The 21,584-nt window shown below is 35.4% G+C and overlaps 1 protein-coding gene across 7 annotated transcripts in view; it reads left to right on the forward strand.

Annotated features, from left to right (window-relative positions):
- The window catches only part of FBXW7 (F-box and WD repeat domain containing 7), a 216,732-nt gene that overhangs the window by 69,148 nt on the left and 126,000 nt on the right, over window positions 1–21,584 (forward strand). Inside the window, exon 1 of one of the 7 annotated variants that reach the window (XM_023227622.2) lies at window positions 16,544–16,598. The exons of the other annotated variants lie outside the window; for them this stretch is intronic. The gene's annotated coding sequence lies outside the window, so the exon portion shown is untranslated. Of the gene's footprint in view, window positions 1–16,543; window positions 16,599–21,584 lie in introns of those variants that run through there. 7 annotated transcript variants of the gene reach the window in all.

The following is a 21,584-nucleotide window of genomic DNA, read 5'->3' on the forward strand; positions in this document are numbered from 1 at the left end:
TCAGAAAGGCTCAACTGGACTTGGATTATTCTAATTACTAATACTGTTTTTGCACAAATGTCTGCAAACCTTTGAACAGTAATACCCCTTTTTCTTCCAATGAAGTTATTGCAGTAACCACATCATTGCAAGCTTAAAAGCTTTTTTTCAGTATTCCCTTCTTTAATGAAAAACTTAATCCAGATTAAGCCACATACATAGACGTCTTGACTTTATTATTTTGAATACTTGAGATTTCCAAACTCTCTCTAACTGTCTTCACACAATTTCTGGTCTGTTATTTTAAGTAATTACAACTGTTCATTTCTTCTGCTTTTGTTTCCTCTACATGGGCTGCCTAGCGTTGCTAGAGTTTCATCAGTTTCCTGTCTTGAGAGGTTTCTAGTACAAATTCACATTTTCCCTTCCTAGTTTATCCAAGTTCCTTTCTGGTAATTTTTATCTTTTTGATATGTTTCATTCTGCACGTTATTTGGAACCGTTCTACTCTGCTCAAATGACCAATCTGATCCCTAGTTCTCTTACTCCTTTTTCATTGCATATTTTATACCCTCTTTTCGTCAGTCCGTCTTAAAGAATAAAGTGTTTTCATTTCAAAAGCTTATTATCTCTGTTTTTAATCTTAGCCCTTCTTTCTTCTACCATTTTTCTTCCTCTTATGCTTCATGCTGGGTTCTCTGCCTTATCAGACTTAATCTTGAAAAGTATGTTACTTCCTTCCCATTATCTCCAAGGTTGTTTGATTTATAGTCCATTCTAGGTGTCTCCAATTTCTCAGCTCTTATTCAACTACTTTCTGAAGTTTGCTATTATTTCTGCTAGTGTTCTGCTTTCTTAAGTGTAAGTAAACACATTTCTTACTTAACCAGGTAGATACACATTAGCTGGATGGATCTGGCTGTAAACATGCTATTATTTCGAAGATAAAACTGAGTTCCAAATGGCTACATCTTTGTCTTTTCACTTTTCATCCTTTCCTGTCTTTTTTAGCGTTTTTTTTTTTTTTTTTTTTTTTTTGGCTGCTTCTTAACATTCACTTCTCCTTTGTCTTCTGTAATAAACCTTAATGGTTTTTCTCCTCTCTCTGGCTAAATGTTTGTTTTCTTTGTTACTGCTTTCTTCTTTTATATACCACTTATATATAAATTGGGTTGAAACTTTGCTCTTAGCTGTTTTTCATTACACATCGTTTTGAGGATTTGGTCTCGTGTTCATTATGATTATCACAAAGTTGATGACTCAGAAATACCACATTTTTCTTAGTGACCTGTTTTACCACTATCTCAATTGCCATGTCCTTAGCACCCCAAAATTGTTACTTCCCAGTGGAAAAGTTTGTCTTATACAATGCTTGATATATGGTTGGAACTAAGTAAATGCTTTTTGAATCATGAACGAACTCCTTATCTGAGCTATCCAATCTGTTCAATTTGTTTTTTTTTTTTTTTTTTGGTTAAGATAATGGTTTTAACTGTCCACCTATTCTCATGTCACAAGCGCTGTAATATCTCTGACCACTTCTTGTCTACACTTGTTAATATTAGTGTGATATTTTGGTCCTAAGTTTGACTAATGAGGAAGATGACATTTTTGTCTGCAGATGGTGGAAATAAAGATCACAGAGATTGTGATTTCCTTATGATTTTATGGGTAGTGGTGGAGTTGAAACTTACAACTAAGTTTCTGATGACATGTTTCCTGGTATTCACAGACAACATTTTTTTTTTTTCTTTGAGACAGAAAGTCTCACTGTGTCGCCCAGGCTGGAGTGCAGTGGTGTGATGTCTTGGCTCACTGCAACCTCTGCCTCCTGGATTCAAGTGATTCTCGTGCGTCAGCCTCCGAGTAGCTGGGATTATAGGCGCCCGCCACCACACCCAGCTAATTTTTGTATTTTCATTATAGACAGAGTTTCACCATGTTGACCAGGCTGGTCTTAAATTCCTGGCCTCCAGTGACCCACCTGCCTTAGCCTCCCAAAGTGCTGGGATTACAGGCATGAGCCACCACACCTGGCCAAAAACATTCTTTATAATGATACAAGTAATATGCCAGATGCAAGATTACTCAGTGTACTATGTGAGATTAAAAAAAAAAAAAAAAGACTGGAAATGGAAGTGGGAGTACTTTAAATTCTTGTCTGATGCGGTAAAGATTTTAAGTTGGTGGAAGGAATAGGAAGGAATAAAAATCAAGGATGTGAGAAATTTTTCATTAATTAGAATTTTGAGATTCTTCTTTGAAGGATGCAGTGATGCTAGTGAAGTGGTTGAGTGAACCATCTTTCTGGTAACAGTTACAAAATCTGGACAAAATATTGAAAGAAAAACTTTAACTGTTTTAAAAGCAATGGAAAGTAACCAAAGAAGGCAGAAACCAGATGAGAGCCTCCAACTGCAATGTGTAATTGTATGTTTGTGGCTTTCTTGCCTTATGGTGCATTTTCACCTCCTGTCGTTCAGTGGCATAGGAAAGAAGTTATGGGTAGCCTAACAGTTGGAAATTTACTCAGGGGAATCATGGAAGCAATAAGTAAGATCCAAATTCTGAATGTAAACTGTGTCCAAATCATGGCTAATCATGAAACTATACATGCATAGGGGAGACCCCAGGGGACCCAGTGTCAAAACAGGTAGAAACAAGAGTGGAATCTGCTCCTGAAAGAATTGAACCATGTGGGGTTTGTGATTGCTTCTTTTTTTGACAGTACATTTCTCAACTTGCAGGCAATTTGCGTGGCCAACAGCTGGCTTGAGGTATCAGAGCACAGAACATATTGTTGACAGAAGAGTTAAAATTTAGGGAACAAACACTGAAAGCAAGATAACATCAGAGGATGTAGGCCACACATCTGAGTATAATCTCTGCCCAGTTCCTTTACTGACCACCAGACTACCCAGTGCAGAGGGGATGCCCTGGGCATCAGATTAGAAGGAGGAAGCAGCTGGAAGGTGAAAGAACTAAGCAAAATCATTGTTGCTTACCACAGTGAAGACACACAGTAAGTCCTCACTTAACATTATTGATAGGTTCTTGGAATCTGACTTTAAGGGAAACAGTGTATAACAGAACATTTTTTTCCTCGTCAGTTTTATAACAAAACTACGTTAAAGGAAATGACAGTATTCAAGGACCTTGCTGTTTGTTGTTTTGCTTCAAGTTGCTGTTTCCAAGACCTATCGACAATATTAAGTGAGGACTTACTGAAGTTTGCAGTTTGAGTCCATATAAGCCCATTCAAATCATACAACATGAAAACCAAATGGTCCTTTGAAAGATTGCAACAAAATCCGGTTGCTATAACTTGCTATTTATAATATGCATTTTCAACCAAAAAATTATTAGATATGCAAATAAAGTGGAAGTATGACTCATTTTCAGGTAAAGAAAGTCATTTAATAGAAATTAACCCCGAGTATAGCTAGATACTGAATTTAGCAGGCAAATACTTTAAAGTAGCCCTAAATATAGTCAGAAGAATGTAAGGAATCCTATGTTCAAAGGATTAAAGAAAAATACAGTCACCCCTCTGTTTCCATGTTTCTGCATTTGCAGATTCAACCAACCATAGTTCAAAAATAGTTGGGAAAAAACATAGTAAAATTTACAGTACAGCAATAAAAAATAATGCAAATAAAAAACAATGAAGTCTTGTTGAGTGAATAGATAGGAGATCAAAACAGAAAAACAGATACTATAAAGAAGAAGCAAAAGAGAATTTTAGGGTTGAGATCAGTAAATAGAATGAAATTATTTTATTTTATTTTATTTCATTTTATTTTGTTTTATTTTGCGATGAAGGCTTGCTCTGTTGCCCAGGCTGGAGTGCAGTGGTACGATCTCGGCTCACTGCAACCTCCGCCTCCTGGGTTCAGGTGATTCTCCTGCCTCAGCCTCCCGGGTAGCTGGGATTACAGACATGTGCCACCACGCCTGGCTAATTTTTGTATTTTTAGTAGAGTAGAGATGGGGTCTCACCATGTTGGCCAGGCTGGTCTCAAACTCCTGACCTCAGGTGATCTGCCTACGTCAGCCTCCCAAAGTACTTTGATTACAGGCGTGAGCCACTGTGCTTGGTCCATGAAATGAAATTAAATAAGCGAAACAGTTGTTTGGGGATGGCAAAAGAATCAGTTAAAGATAGATTAATAAAAGTCATCTATCTGAAGAGAAAGAACGGAGAAAAATAAGCAGAGTTTGAGAGACCTTTGGAGTAATACAATGTTTGAACATGTGTCTAAATGGAGTCTCAGATGGGGAATAAATAATGGCTGAAACCCCCCCCCAACTTTGGTGGAAAGTGTCAATTTACGTATCCAGGAAGCTCAGCAAACTTTGAGCGGGATAAACACACATAGAAAACAGATGTAAGCACATAAGTGGTCAGATTGCTCAATGCCAGAGAATTTCTTGAAAGTAGCCAGAAATAACTTACCAGAAACAATGGCGACCTCTAGCCATGAATATGGTATATTCAGCAGAAAGGCAAAAAGCTATCAAGTAAGAATTCCGTGTTCATCTAGAAGTGAAGGTAAAATAAATACATGTTCAAATAAACCAAAACTGGGAAATTTTCACCAGCCAACCAGCATTGCAAGCAATTCTAAAGGACTCAATTTCAAGGGAAATGGCAGCAGATGGCAAGTGCCATCTGCAGGAGGAAATCAACATCAAAACTAGTAAATACATAATTTACTCTAATTTTTATAAACTATATTTTTCCTTATTTTAAAAACAAGTACATATAACTTGAAGCAAAAATTATGATGCTGTATTGTTGAGTTTATAATGGAGTTTGAGAATGTACATATTGTACAATTTTTAGTATGTATGTTATGACATACAAATTAACGTATTAATAGTCTTCTAACTTATGAACATGGCATATCTCATTAAGGTTATTGTTCAATTTTAGTAATGTATAATAGGCTTATAAAAACTTAAAAATGGCCGGGCGCGGTGGCTCACGCCTGTAATCCCAGCACTTTGGGAGGCTGAGGTGGGCGCATCACAAGGTCAGGAGATCGAGACCATCCTGGCCAACACGGTGAAACCCCGTCTCTACTAAAAATACAAAAAAAATTAGCCGGGCGTGGTGGCGGGCACCTGTAGTCCCAGCTGCTCAGGAGGCTGAGGCAGGAGAGTGGTGTAAGCCTGGGAGGCGGAGGTTGCAGTGAGCCAGCTGAGATCACGCCACTGCACGCCAGCCTGGGCGACAGAGCAAGATTCTGTCTCAAAAAAAAAAACCAAAACCAAAACAAAAAAAAACTTAAAAATGTGGTAAAATGCATGTAAAATAAAATTTGCCATTTTAGTTGTACAATTTGGTGGCACAGTTACATTCACAGTGTTGTTCATTCATTACTACTTTTTCCAGAACTTTTCTATCATTCCAAACAGAAACTCTGTACCTACAAAGCAGTAATTTCCCATTTCCCTTCCCCCTAGTCCCTGGCAGTGTCTAATCTACTTTCTGTCTTTATGAATTTGGCTATTCTGTATTTCATATATAGTAGTCCCCCTTATCCACAGTTTTGCTTTCCACAATTTCAGTTATCCGTGGTCATCTACGGTCTGAAAATAGGTGATTATAGTACAATAAGATGTTTTGAGAGACCACATTCATATAACTTTATTACATTATATTTTAATTGTTCTTTTTATTGTTAATCTTTTACTTTGCCCAATTTACAGATTAAGCAAATAAGTATATATGTATAGGAAAAGACATAGTATATATAGAGTTTAGTTCTATCTGTGGTTTCAAGCATCCACTGGGGTGTCTTGGAACATATCCTCTGTGGATAAGTGGGGGACTAGTGTACTTCCTGCCCTGCCTCTTGATTTGGAATCGCTGCTGTATGAATATAAGGGCAGTCTGCCTGTAATGTGACTCTCCATTGATCACCAGGGTGTATGAATTAATTGCTGTTTATAAAGAGTCTTGGAATGACTGTTGAGTTTGCTCTATGTATGTATACATACAACAGTATGGCTACTGTTGTAGCTGATTTGGCTATGGTACTGTAGTACCTTATTTGCTCCAAAGAGATGGAGTAGTGATAAAATCTGTGTTTACTAGGTGGAAGCTTGTGTAAAAATGGGTACTCTGTTTTATTGAATTAGCTTGATTGGAGAAAGTGTGGAAGTGCTGATGGTTTTGAAAATATGATGATAATGATGTCATCTCTCTGGTTTAAATACTTTGTAGCACTTGTGGTAGATTGAATGCTGATGTCAGTAGTAAAGTCATGCTGTAGTTATAGTCTGAACTAGCTGTACTGTTTTGGGTAGTAACTTAGCAGAGAATACCACTTTCCTAGGCAGGGCTCCTCACCTCTCCTAGGGGGCCATTTCATGGCATCTTGGAGTGAATATACAGAGAGGAAGTAGCTAGATCCTAATTTCTGTAAGTTATGTCAGTTGGGGAACAATTGTGGTTGTCAACCTGTGTTAGGGCTGTATTGGTCTTGCTTTCAGTTGTGCTATAAAGTGGAAAAAATTGAATTGTTTATTTATCTCTTATTTGTGGTGAAACTTTCCTGTGGTCCATAGAAGTGGCATAGCAAGCTGAACATAGCTGGGTTGGTTCTTCATTACAAGATCCTACCCCCACCTCCCTTTCTTTCCTGCCTAGTTTCTTGTATCCATACTGTAAGCTCTTTTTCCCAGGTAGAAGTAAGTTAGTTCAGTCTTAAAAGGAATTTTATGTGTGTCATACTGTTTGATTCTCTGAAAGGTAGATATGGGACTGTGGTAACGTTCCAGCATGATGTTAACGGTGCTCTCATTTTTAAATGTGTAAATGGATGTGTGTGAAATGGTGGCTTGTCTGATACAATATTGGCTGCTAAGACATGTCTGACCTAGAGCCTATATGTGTTGACTTCTTAATAGTCTCTTTACCATGCCGGATGATGTATATCTAGCTCATTCTTTTTAATTGACTAAGATGATACATATCTTCTGCCTCTTCAGAGTTAGGAATGTAAAGGCAAGTGAAAAATTTATTAGATGCTTTTAAAAGATGAAAATAGATGTGCTCCATCACTAATATAGTTTCTTTTTGACCACTGTGTCAACTTGTTTAGAAAGTATACTTTAGGCCAGATGCGGTGGCTCACACCTGTAATCCCAGCACTTTGGGAGGCCGAGGCAGGTGGATCATGAGGTCTGGAGTTCAAGACCAGCCTGGCCAACATGATGAAACCCCATCTCTACTAAAAATACAAAAATTAGCTGGGCGTGGTGGCACGTGCCTGTAATCCCAGCTACTTGGGTTTGAGGCAGGAGAATCGCTTGAACACAGGAGGCAGAGGTTGCAGTGAGCTGAGACAGCACCATTGCACTCCAGCCTGGCAACAGAGCGAGACTCCATCTCAAAAAAAAAAAAAAAAAAAAGAAATAAAAAAAAGAAAGTATATCTTAAACATCAAATTAAAAGAATTTCCTGAAGTAACTTTTTTTTTTTTTTTTTTTTTTAGTAGGGGTGGGGAAGATACAAGTAGAAGAGAAATGAATTGGAAACCGAGTACCACTACCCTTTTGCTTACATTCTATCCAGAAATCTTTCTTAAATTCCACAGTGTCAGTGTAACATCTTTTATCTTTTGAGCTGTCTTTGAGGTTCTTTACTTTGTCTCTGTTTGTTAGGATTCTACTAGAGAAGTTGTTTTCAGATTTTAATTTCTCTGCTCCATTTTCATCTTCTAATTTTTTAATTAAAAAAATCCAATCTTATTGAATTCTAATTAGTGCATAATTTGTTGAGTTTTGATCTATATGTATACTCATGAAACCATCGCCACAATGTATATATCCAATGAATATATACATCACCCTCAAAAGCCTCTTTGTAATCTCTTCCCTCCCCACTTCCCAGACAACCACTGATTTGCTTTCTATTACTGTAGGTCAGTTTGTATTTTCTTGAATGTTACTTAGGTAGAATCATATAATGTGTCTCCTCTTTTGTCTGATTTCTTTCAGCCCTAGCTCAGTATATTTGAGATTTGCCTGTATTGTTGGATGAATAATCAATACTTTGTTTTTTTTGTTTTTTTTTAACTGGGGAATAGTATTTCATTTTTAGTACATATAACAATTTGTTTTTTGCCTGTTTCCATTTAGCTATTATTGCTGGATTGGGTTATTAACAGTTATTGACTGTTATAAATAAAGTGGTCACAAATGTTTGTGTGTGACATTTTATGTGGACTTGTGCTCTTATTTCTCCTGTAAGTGGAATTTCGGCTGAGTCATATAGTAGGTGTATGGTTACCTTTATAAGACACTGCCAAACTTTCCCAAACAATTTGTATCAGTTTATATTACCACTTGCAGTGTATGAGCATTCCAGTTGCTTCATATCCTCAGAATTCTTGGCATGGTCAGTATTTTAATTTGATTTGTTTTAGTAGCTGTATAATAATATCTTATTGTGGTATTCATTAATCATTAGGAAAATGCAAATTATGTTGAACATCTTTACCTATGCTTGTTTGCCATTCACATAGTTTTTTGTTGAAGTATTTTCTCAAATCTTTTGCTTATTTATTTATTTATTTTGAATAAGAGTCTTGCTCTGTCTCCTAGTCTGGAGTGCAGTGGTATGATCATAGCTCACGGCAGCCTTGAACTACTGAGCTCAAGTGATCCCCCTATCTCAGCCTCCTGAGTAGCTGGGACTACAGATGTGTACTATGACATTCGGCTACTTTTTTTTTTTTTTTTTAAGTATTTTCTTTTAAGAGACAGGGCCTGACTGTTGCCCAGGCTGGTCTCAAACTTCTGGCTTCAGCCTCTAAAAGTACTGGGATTACAGGCTTGAGCCACAGTGCCTGACTACTTAATTTTTTTATTGTTTGTCTTATTTTTGAATTATAAGAGTTCTTTCTGTGTGCTAAATACTAGTCCTTTGGATAACTATTTGCAGATTTTTTCAGTTTGTGGCTTGCCTTTTTTTCTTCACCATTGTCTTCTCAAGTTCAAAAGTTTATTTTGATGAATACACGTTTATATTTTTTCTTTTATATTTCATGCTTTTTGTGTTATGTTTTGGTAGGCCAAATAATGACCCCTGAAAGATGTCCACATCCTAATTTCCAAAAGCTGTATATATGTTACCTGACATGGCTAAAGGAACTTTGCATATGTGGTTAAGTTAAGGATTTTGAAATGGGAAGATTATCCAGGTTTATCCAGGTGAGCCCAATATAATGAGAGAGTCCTTGTAAGAGGGAGGCAAAACCAATCAGGGCAGAAGAGATGAATGACTGCAGCAGAGGTTGGAATGATGTGTTTTGAAGATGAAGGGAAGGGGCCATGAGCTAAGGCCATGAGATAATAAATTTGTGTTGCTTTACACCAAGTTTATAGTAATTTCTTACAATAGCCAATACAGATTTTACCTGTAAGTGGAATGCTGCTGTAACACATACCTAAAAAGGTGAAAGTGGCTTTGAAATTGGGGTTTTGGCAGAAACTGGTAGAATTCTGAGGAACATAATAGAGAAAACCTAGATTGTCTTGAATGTACAGATGGTAGAAATACAGATGTTAAAGGCTCTGCTGGTGAGGCCCCAGAAGGAAGTGAGGAGCACAGTAGAGAAAATGTGTACCATCTTAGAGAATACCTAAATCATCATAAAGAGACTGTTCGTGGAAATGTGAATGTTAAAGGTGCTGCTGCTTGTGAGGGCTTTGAAGGAAATGAGGAAGATATTATTGGAAACTGAAGTGAAGGGTATCCTTGTTTAGATTGTAACAGAAAGCTTACCTGAATTCCGTCCTGCAGTTATGTGACCAACTCTCCTGTCTTGCCTGGGTATAACAGCAGTCATTTATGCATACATTTGCAGTTCTACTCTGTACTTGTTATAAAGTAGTTTTAATTAAAGTGACAGATTTATATTTTTACAAATTAAATTTAGATTTAAAAAATCAGTATTTAGAACAAATAGTAGACTATATATACTTATTCTTGAGATATTATCATTATTAAATCTTTTTACAGCTTCCTTTTGAGTAAATGGATATGTAATTTAAACCTTTAATTTCTGGATTTCCTGATGACTTTTCTTAAAGAATAATTTTTAAAAACACATTTTAATTTATAACTAATGGTTATTTAAGGAAACACATATATTAGTTTTATTTAGATATATGCTTTTTTATTATTGATTTGGACAATGGAAGTGCATTGTTTGGTAGAATAATATTAAATGGTAGCTCTTGTTAATGGCTAATATTTATTAGTGGATACAACTTACAAATATCCATACATTCAGTCTTTATCCTTATCTTCCATATCTCTTTCTCCTGCATTCTAGGTTTTTTTGTTTGCTTTTTGAAAAAGGATATATAAAAAAGTAATTATTTCTACATTTTTAGCTATTGCCAAGTTGAAAGTCAGTGTTTAAATTTTTTTAAAAAGGGCTGTTTAGTGTGGAATTCCTAAATATTATAGTTCCCTCTTCTGTCCTTTCAGAGCTATTGCACCATGTTAAAATTTTTTTGCATTCAGTTCAACCAGTGTTTGAAAATTTCCAGTAGACTTAAAGTACTTCTCTGGAGTTAGAAGAGCTCCTGTGTCTGATGCTATATTGCTAGTATTTCTCTTCAGGTTGGAATTTGGAATAGTCATTATCAAAAGTTATTTGTAGGCAAAATAAAAAATAACAAAAAGAAAAAGTTATTTGTAGGATATATTGGAGACTGGGGTACAAGATAAGTGACACAGTGAAGAAACACAGACAGTTTCAGAATATGAGACACCTAACATGGTTTCTGCAAGTTAGTGGCATGGGGAAAAAAAAAAAAAGAAGGACTTAGGGAGTTACTCTCCAGTAAAAGAGATATAAGAAGCAGTACTATAGTTATATACAATGGGTCGTTCTTTGGATTCTGTTTAGATCAAATTAACTAGAAAATACATTTTTAAAATAAGATGGGGAATTTGAATATTGACTGGTATTTTACTTAATATCATGGAAGTATACTTAGTTTGAATGCGTATAGTGACTTTGTGAGCATTAAAGGCAGTGGCCAAATTATTTAATGATACATAATGATGTATGTGGATGAGGGAAGTAATGACGTGATGTCTGGAATTTACTTTAAAATACCTTGGAAAAAATGAATAAAAGATAGATAAAGCAATATTGCTAATATTTTAGTACCTGTTAAATATAGGTGATGGTAGATATATAGAGGTTCATTATAGTCTTTTCTCTACTTTTTGAAAAATTTCATTTAAAAATTCAAAGAAATTCTAAAAATATTTTTTCTTTTAGAAACCAACACGTGCTGAAAAAATTAAAAATTTTGTTCATTGACCACATTTTTGCTGCCACCACTCTTTCAACGTTTAAAAAATGTTCTTAAATCTTTAAAAATTCGATTTACTTTTTCGTTAAGAAAATGAAGCATTTCCTGGCCATTTCATCCTTCCTCTTGTATTTTTTTCTCCTTACCTGCTGCCACCAACTACTAGAAAAGTATTTCTTTTTGTTTTTTATGTACCTTCTCCTTGAAATATAAAAGTTCAGTGAAGGCAGGAGAGATTTTAGCCTGTTTTTGTATGATTGCATCTTCTTTATCCATACCTGTGAAGCATGTGGTAGGTGCTGAGTAAACATTTGAATGACTGAATGGATGACTGAGTAGACTGAATGGACCAGAGTTCTAGAAGACATGGGGTGATGTGGGCTTTGGTTAAGGACAGAACCAAGGAGAACCCCTTTGAAAATTAACTCTGTGGGATTTACAGGGGAAAATGTGGGCTAATACATAAGAAGATTAAGAAATCATCTTTCCTGTTTGACTATAAAGCCTTAATATTTCAAGCATTTAACCTATTTTCAGCATAAATAATTAAGTCTTTTTAAAAATTTTTTTCTGAGATGGAGTCTCACTCTGTTGCCCAGGCTGGACTGCAACAGCGCGATCTTGCCTCACTGCAACCTCCACCTCCCAGGTTCAAGTGATTCTCTGGCCTCAGCCTCCCCAGTAGCTGGGATTACAGGCATGTGCCACCACGCCTATCTAATTTTTTGTAGTTTTAGTGGAGACGTAGGTTTCACCATGTTGGCCAGGCTGGTCTCAAACTCCTGACTTCAGGTTATCCACCCGCCTTAGCCTCCCGAAGTGGTGGGATTATAGGTGTGAGCCACTGGCCTGGCCAGTAATTAAGTTTTTATACTGTAATTTCTCTAATTGTCTTTAATGTATTCTTGAAAGTGTTTTTCCTCCTAATTTATTTAATCCTGCAAGACAATCCGTTCTTGAAGTTCTATTTAAAGTTTATGTATTTCTTCTCAGGAAAAAAATTACTTAAAACTAGTGATTTGTACAGGCAAGATGAGTTTTAGAAACTGTTCTTATAATTTCTTTTTATATTAAAAATATATAATGTCATATTTCCCTTTTCCTAACAACTGATCTTCTTTCTTTTTCAATGTATATTTATAAGCTAGATTTTTAAATTTTGCTCCATGGACTACTGTAGTTGTTCTACTACTTAAAAAATAAAGATGTTAGTATTTAACACTGTTATGAGACACAGCTGATAACAATTGTGCTCAACAATGAAGATGACTAAAAACTGGGTTTTTAAAATGACAGTGAAAATTCAGAAACATTTTATGCTTGCTGTTCTAAAGTGAGTATTTTTCTAATCACTGCTTTAAAATTACTGAAGTCCTTTTAATAACCAGCTCTGTGTTTTAAGGAGAAAATGTGAGCAAAGATTTTTAGTGATTCTAAATTTGTTTTGTTCTTTTAACTTTTAAAAATTATTGAAGACCCCAAAAAAACTTTAATTTATGTGGGTTATCTCTCTTAATATTTACCCTATTAGAAAATAAGGCTGAGAAGTTTAGTTTTCATTTATTAAATTTATTTAAAAATGACAGCTAATTACGTGTTTATACAAAGTCTGGCTTACAGGAAGACAGTTGGATGCTCATATCTGCTTTTGCATTCAGTTTGTTAGGATATTACATGTATACTCTGACAAAAACTTTACTTTGTGTATACTCAAGAGACAGAGTAAAAAACATAAGTAACATCTTAGTATTATTATAGAAATAATTTTGATCTTATAGACTCCATGTAAGTGTCTCAGGAACTCCCAGGGTTCATATTTTGAAAATTGCTGGAGTCATCTCTGAGATGCTATGTGTGACAAATAGTGTTTTTAAATGAAACAATAATTTTTAAAATATAGCGTCAATTGGCTAAGTTTTTATTTGATACTCCCCCCCCGACAGGGTCTTGCTCTGTCATCCAGGCTGGAGTGCAGTCATGGCTCACTGCAGCCTCCACCTCCTGGGCTCAAGTGATCTTCCCACTTTAGCTTCCCAAGTAGGAAGTAGATGGGACCACAGGCAAGTGCCACCATGCCCCACTAATTTTTGTATGTTTTGTGGGGACAGGGTTCACCATGTTGCCCAGACTGCTCTCATACTTCTGGGCTCAAGCAATCTACTTGCACCCGACTCAGCGTCCTAGGAGTTCTGGTAGCTGGATTCTTATTTGATACATTTTTACCTTTAGAGGAACCATAAAAATTAGTTTATGCTTACTTATGCAAATAAATTTGAGCATTGAGGAAGTATGTCTTGTTCAGGGTTGTGTTTGTAGATTTCACATCTTTTAGACTACCATTTAAGAGAAGTGATCACCTTGTATCTTAAGGAAATTAAAATTATTTGATAGAAATGGATTGTTAAATATTTTTAAAACAAGTTTTGATGGTTACTTGCAATTAAAGGGGAAAGCAACTTTCAAATGTATTAGTTAATTGAAGAAATACTCAAGATCCTTAATTGTCGTTAGTGAGCAAGTATTAATGTTCTTTCCTCTTTGAAAACATATCTATACCTAGACAAAGTTAATTATAAACTTTTTCATAAACAATATTATGCTTTTTTTTCTAGTAATTTTTAAACCTTATCTTTGTTGGTTTGCCTTCCAGCTCCCTCTATCTGCAACGTAAGAATCAATAGTACTCTACATCAAATTAGCTGATGTGGAAGGAAAGTGATAAATAATGAAAGTATCTCATATTGCTTATACTCTGTTTAAGTTGTAATTAATATAAGATCCAAGGAATATTGGTGTGGGGGATGAGGAGGAGGGAACATTGCAAGTCAAGCTATTTCACAGCTATTCTATACCTTTGAGTCTTTTATTTCATAATTTTCTTTAGAAACAATAGTAATGGAGACTGAATAGCTAGTAAGATAACTTTCGTTAATAGCAGTATGGCAAGGATTTTTAATGCTTGTTGGTAATATTAGACACATGATTTATTTATAGGCTTTTGTTAATTAGAAAACTAATACAGATATCAAATTATTATGGACAGGTTATACATTTTTTGGCAACACAAATCCTACCAGGTTTTAATGCCTGATACCTTGTTTTTATGTTAGCATGAGGTGTCAATTTTTTCATTACTACTCTTAGCTTCCCTGGCTTACCCATTTGTTAGGAGTACATCACCAGTACTAGGACATTTTTCCCTAACGTGTCTGACATGCATCTGAAAGTGTGACAGAGCAGGAGTATAGCTAGATTTTAGAAGTTCTTTTTTTCATTTAAGAAACTTAAATTTCAGATTTGATAGTACTTCATATTTTCTACATAATGTGCTCTTTCGATGAATAGCTGTGTAGCAGCAGCACAGGAAAAGCAGAGTTCTTGGCAATACCCAGCTCAATTGCATCTGCAGATGAGGATTTAAAATTCTGTGCAGCAGACAGTACCTCCAGCAGGCGAGTAAAAGGTTACTGCATTATTGTTCTTGTTTGTTTCCATAGCCTTTATCTACCAAAGGATTTTTAAAAAATTGAATGTGAAATGCATGCCTGTTTTTAGATATTCTGGAAATTGATTTAAGTATAACATGAATATCAAAAGGGCAGTGCAAGGTGAAGGCAGAGGCAGTGCTGGATCTTGTTAGCTTTAAACCAGGGAAGAAATTGAGCATATTACATACACAAATAAGAAATCTTTCAGTGCCACAGACAATGAAAAGTTTTAAAATACATACTTTAATTCAAGGTGTCTATTATTTAGTTTTTAGACCATCTTCCCCAAAAAGGGTGCTATTACATTAGCAATCATTGGTCTATGAATGTTTGTTTAAGTTATAGTAATTTGAAGTATGATTATTTGGGAAGACTATAAAGTATTTGTATTAATGTGACCCTCCCTTGTCCTGGAAATTGTAATGTGGATTAATTATGTGGTATAGACAGATATCTTTGTGCATTTTTGGCAAAGGTAAAATGCTTAAATATAAAAGATACTATAGTATAGCTAACATACTTAATATTGTTGCTTATGTTTTCAGGGTGGTTCATGGTTTTTAAAATAATCTTTTAAATGAAATGCAGATAAGTAAGTGGGAGAAAATTCAGTATCAAAACAATGAGGTTTTTGATGGCTTTTTACTTGTTGTCAATACCTACCTATATAGCCATATGTCCTTTTTTTCTCATTAAAACTCTTCTAACATTTATGATAGCAGGAGTCACCTTGGATTCTCCAGCTTGTTTATTACATCATTATCTGCACCAATATTTTTGCTATAGATTTTTATTGTTCCATTACTTCTCAAGTCTACATAAAGCATCCAGAGGGAATTTTTACTTGCATGTCTTACTCAGTTACCCTCCTACCCTCTCTCATCAGTCCTCAAAGATTTGTATTAGCTACTGTCTACATTTTGTTTATTTAAAAAATACTTAGGCCTATATTTTTGTATTGTAGATTGAATAAGATTGAAAACAGTTCTGTAAATAAATCTATAGTATAGAAGTAAAATTTGTTGATTATTCTTACTGTGAGTATTTGGCAGGCTTCTTGAATTGTAGAGTCATAAAAGGTCAGCAGTTCTGATTGGTAAGTTAAACAATCCGTCCAGTAATTTGCTCCCTGTTGTTTCTCAAAGCAATGCAGCAGCAGTTCTTTTCCAGATATTGAACGGTTCTTGAACAGTGTGTGTGGAGATGGGGAGGGGTGGAGCTCATTCCTGTTGGTTGTTGAAATAGTGTGCATTTACAGAGGGAACAGGTTGGATAGGCTGAGCTGAAGGAGTAGGCAAACAGATCTAAACTGTTGGAAGACAGAAAGTGGTTAGTATAATTTTGGGGTGTCTTATCTTGAGTTTGCTCCTTTGTTAAGTACTTGGGCTTTAATTTAAAATATTAAAGCACCTTACCTTCTTTCTAAAGAGTAACTGGGAGACTTCTATTTTTAATACTGAGTTTTTCTTGGCGATGAGTTTGTGGCTGGTATCTTCTGTAGCAAAGCTGTTGTTTTATTCTTTTTTAGCAGTGTTTCTTTCAGCCAAAGAGCTGCAGAATGAGGCAGTTTGACAATTTTGAGTATATACGTGACATCACCAGTTCTGATTTTTTAAGTCAAGTTCTTATCCATTGAGCAAGTCAATGTGTGGCTGTGGCTGCAGCATTATTTCTTCTTTAATGAAGAGGCTGAGCCGTTCAACCTGCTCCGATTTGTTCTCTTGTAGCCATACATCAGACCAGTTGCAGAGATTATCCATCGAATGTCCCAGGCAACCAAAGGTAACTACATAGATTTATTTCAAATAAAAAGATGCAATGAAAATGGATGCATTATGACTAGGACCAAATGATTAAAAATAAAAGACCAATTAAAGATGTTCTTAGCAGTTTTCTTGACCTTGCAGTAGATATCCAGTATCATTTTGTCATCATCAGATTGTGTAGCAATGGAAATGCACTGCAGTAATTGATTTTGTAATAGGATCAGGTGATTTACTAGCTGCACTGACAACCACTTGCTTGCTTGCTCTGAGCTGTGGAGCACTCTAATGGATGTTGTGATTTCAGCCTGGAGTTTATGTGAGACTGCCGGCCACTTAAAGCAGCAGCACTTATTTTAAAGATTAGATTAGTTTTTCTTTCTTGTTGTCTTTCTTTCAAGTTTTGTGAGTAGCCTCAGTAATTTGATGGTTGTGTGTCCTCATGAAATTTTAGAGATTATATATTATTTCACTCATCAATTCATAGTCTTTCTGCTCCATATTCCTAGCTCAGCATCAACATATTCTGGTATTGACCATGAGAGTATATCTCTAAAATATGAGAGTTATTGGTGATTATGTTATGTTATCTAAATGAAGTGGAATATTCCTCACATTCGTAAATTTCATTAGCTTCAAACTCTAGCTGTAATTAGAATGATGGTAAGGTTCTTGATCTCTAAGTTGTACTACAGTTGTTTTGCATCCTTTTTTGGTCTTTTACTTTCTTAGTGGTTTCATGGGTACAGCACCATTCAGGAAATAGGAGTTGTATTACTTCTAAGGTATACTGATGAGGATATAGAAAGCTATTTTAAAGTAGTGTTTAAGGATATAGCAAATTAAAAATCTAATATCCAGTATTATACATTTCAAAGTGATTATTTTAAAATAATTTTTGTTTTCCTTTTCTGTGCCTTTTAAACAAATAATTGGTTCAAATATAGAAGTGTAGGAATATTGCTAACTTGTAAAATAGAAACTCAGATGCTGTCAAAGACTTTGGTTACTTAAAAGTTTTGCTGATGGTGTTGCATTAGAAAAGAAACTCTCTTCCACTCACGTCCTTACCAATACCACTACCTCATGTAAAGTGTTTTATACAGATTCCGCTACATAAAAATACTGAATTCTTTATCATTCCCTATTTATGTTCTTGCCATGATAGAGACACCGTTTCGACCACATCTAAAACCATTTACAAAAATTAAATAACATTAACAATTTACTGTAGTAGAAACTGAGCATAAAATTGTCATCACATGTGGTATTCAAATCACCATGTTAAGAGAACTTTCCTTTTTGATATACTCAAATAGTCACCTGTAGTGTTTGAAGCCTTAGTGTTTATAGAAAGTTGAAAATATTATCTGTGCTAGTCTGCACATTTCCTTTAATTCAGATACTTTACACATTAATTATGGAAGATTGAATATAATTTAAACACTAGTGTTTGTAATCATTTATTATTCAACAGGTAAAAAGTTTACAGACTCTCCCGACTTTCAAGAAAAATCCCTTCTGTGAACACTGATGAACATAAGCACGTTAATATCATTTAGGATTTGGTCAAGGGTGTGTCTGAATGTCATATATATTGAAAATGTTTAATGATGGGCCACCAGCAAATTGATCATGGATATATTTTACTGGAGTGCCATACATTAAAGCATCTTTTCGTGATGGGTTCAGCAAATAGGTGACGAGGAAGTAAACACCAGAGTGTTGACTACTTTTTATAAAAGTTAGAAAGATAACTATGATACTGTGATTAGACAGTATTTTATGTAAAATAAATGGGCAGTGTGAAGTTCTAGCCTCAGTGGAGCTGCCTTTTCTAAAGAGCCCTGGATCGAGCATTAAAAGAGTTGGATTTAATTTGGCTCTGCCATTAATCTATTTGATAACCTTGATCAAATTACATAAGAACATTTTAAAGTCCCTTAAACATGCTCTTGAAATGTCCATTAAAAAGATTTCAATTTACCCTTACCAGTGGGAAGTATTAGAATACTTGACCTTGAAGTTATAGAAGTTAGAATTAGGAAGAAGGATGAAGTTTCTTAAAGAATCAAGTTGTAGGTGATCTTAAAACGTTTCCTTTAACTTATGCCTTTTTTTGGGGGGGGGGGGGGTAACATTTTTTTGCTAAGAATACTGTTTTATCTCTTTGATATCCAATATTTCCTAAGTAGGATAGTAATTCTGGAAATTATCCTAGTGGTTAAAAGAATAGACCTGGGATTAAAATCTGGTGCTGCCGTTTTTTTCTAGGCTTTCTAACAAAGATAATGTCATTAGGGAGTTTATTCAGTACCTAGCATATTTTTTAGTAAACACCTTTTAAGAAGGGTGGCCATTACGTTATTGGTGCTTTCTTCCTATATGGTATATTAGATAAGCTGTGTGCAGTCATCTTTGTTGCCTTGGTAAAATGGTTTGTAGGTTGGTTGATTGAACCCTTACTTTGGACCAAGCGCTCTACTAAGCACTTTAAAAAAAAAAAAAAGAGTCTTGCTGTGTCACCCAGGTTGGGGTACAGTGGCACAATCTCGGCTCACTGCAACCTCTGCCTCCTGTGTTCAAGCAGTTATCCCGCCTCAGCCTCCCAAGTAGTTGGAATTACAGGCACCTGACACCACACCTAGCTAATTTTTTTGTACATTTAGTACAGATGAGGTTCTGTCATTTTGTCCAGGCTGATCTCTAACTCCTGTCCTCAAGTGATCTGCCCTCCTTGGCCTCCCAAGGTGTTGGGATTACAGACGTGAGCCACTGTGCCTGGCCTGTACTAAGCATGTCTATGATAATTATGTCATTTGTGAGAAAGACTCTAGTGATTATTTTAAACATGAGAAAACTGAGGCTCAGAGAGATTCTACAACTTTCTAAAAATCACACAACTAGGAAATAGGAGAATCAGTGTCAAAACTTTAGGCCTCAGCCTGATGCTCAAAGGAAGTGCTCATTGAAGCACTTTGGATTTTGAAATTTCTGATAAGTATAATGCAAATATTTTTTTAAAATCCCAAATCTGAAACATTTCTGGTTCCAAGCATTTCAGATAAGAGATACTCTGTATTTGTACTTTCAGTTAAGCTGTGAGTGTAGAGATGAAGCCAAATTTCATCTGAAGAAGTTATGTAAATGATTACCTAATTTTTTTAGTCTTGAATAAGAAGTGATTTGTTCACCTCTTACTCAGCAATAATTCGTAGGAAGTAATTATTCATATAAAGCGTATTTGTACTGTTTGGAGTAATGTTTTCCAAAGTGTGGTTCAGGACTGGGCACAGTGGCTCACATTGTAATCCCGGCACTTTGAGAGGTAGAGGCAGATGGATCGCTTGAGTTGAGAAGTTTGAGACCAGCCTGGGACACATGGCAAAACCTCATTGTACAAAACATGCAAGAAAATTAGCCAGATGTGGTGGCATGTGCCTGTAGTCACAGCCATGTGGGAGGATCATCTGAGCCTGGCAGGTCGAGACTGCAGTGAGCTGAGCTGTGGTTGTGCCACTGCAGTCCAGCCTGGGCAACAGAGTGAGACCCTGTCTCAAACAAAGAAAGTATGGTTCAGGGGATCACTTGTATCTATCACTTTGGATGGTGATTAGAAGTACCACTTTACATCAGGGCCCATTGAAAGAATCACCAGAATGGGATCCAGAGATCTTCATTTTCAAATAAGCTTCTCACATGATTCTTGGTTATACCAAATTGTTACAACCAATGATATTGAGAATGTTTTCCTGTTTTAACTTGTTTCTTTGCCTTGCAGCTTTTCCTTTCTTTTACGAATTTGTTTACAAACCACAGATGATTTGTAAAATTATCCTTCTGACTTATGGTGAAATGTAAATTGGTTCTTTTGTGGTACTCATTTTAGGAACATGTTTAGGATTAAAAGTATTCATAAACTTTAACTCAGAAAACCTACTTCTCGGAATTATCCTAAGGAGATAATCAGATTCACAGGAAGACTTAGGCACAAGGATGTTCATACCATTATCGTCTATAATGGTGAAAAACTGGAAACAACTCAATTTCAAACATCAGATAAATGATTTATTTTTTATATCCATTTGTTTGGACTACCATCCAGCCATAAAATGTCATATGGGGAAGATTTTGTAAGACATAGCAAAGTGCTCATGATTTAATGTAAAGTCTCAAAAGAAGAATGTAAAATTATGGTCATACATATATATGCATATACTGCATATGGTCCTAGGTTAAATCATATGAAATTACCAGTTTTGTGGGTCAAGAGTAGTAGAATATCAGCATTTTCATGTAGTGTAACCTAACATGGCACCAATTTCTAAAGCACATATTTGTAACACTTCGTAGTCCCTTAAACATGCTCTTGAAATGTCCATTAAAAAGATTTCAATTTACCCTTACCAGTGGGAAGTATTAGAATACTTGACCTTGAAGTTATAGAAGTTAGAATTAGGAAGAAGGATGAAGGAGACTGGAAGGAAATACAGCAAATTTATAAAGTGATTATCTCTGGATGATGATATTATGGATAATTTGAAATATTTCATCTTTACATGTCTATATTTTCAAATTTTCTACCATATCTTAGACTCAACCTTTGAAATAGGACAAAGTAAATTAATAAAACAGGGAACAGGTGCAAACTTTTTCAGAAAAACATTAAGTAAAATTGTTTAGAAGATTGTAAATCCTTTAAGCTAGTATAAGGACCCCTTTATACTGATATTCTTAACTTTTATTAATTATTGACTGTGTTTATACAAATGGAGCATATACGCCTTTACCCACCCACCCAGCAAATTTTCATTGTATTTTAATCTGCAGTGGAAAGTATGCTTCAAAAGAAGAGAAAAAAATATCCATTTTCAAAGTTTTTAAAGAGAATTGAGTTCTTAAAAGACCGTCAACTATATGCAGGAGTCAGTTGGGTAGCCACGTTAAGCACAAAGCCCTGTTTTAGGCTGTGTGGTTTTGATTTTTAATTGTAATTTAACTAATC

The sequence above is a fragment of the Piliocolobus tephrosceles genome, chromosome 3 (genome assembly GCF_002776525.5).
Source record: "Piliocolobus tephrosceles isolate RC106 chromosome 3, ASM277652v3, whole genome shotgun sequence".
In the NCBI taxonomy this organism is placed as follows: Eukaryota; Metazoa; Chordata; class Mammalia; order Primates; family Cercopithecidae; genus Piliocolobus; species Piliocolobus tephrosceles.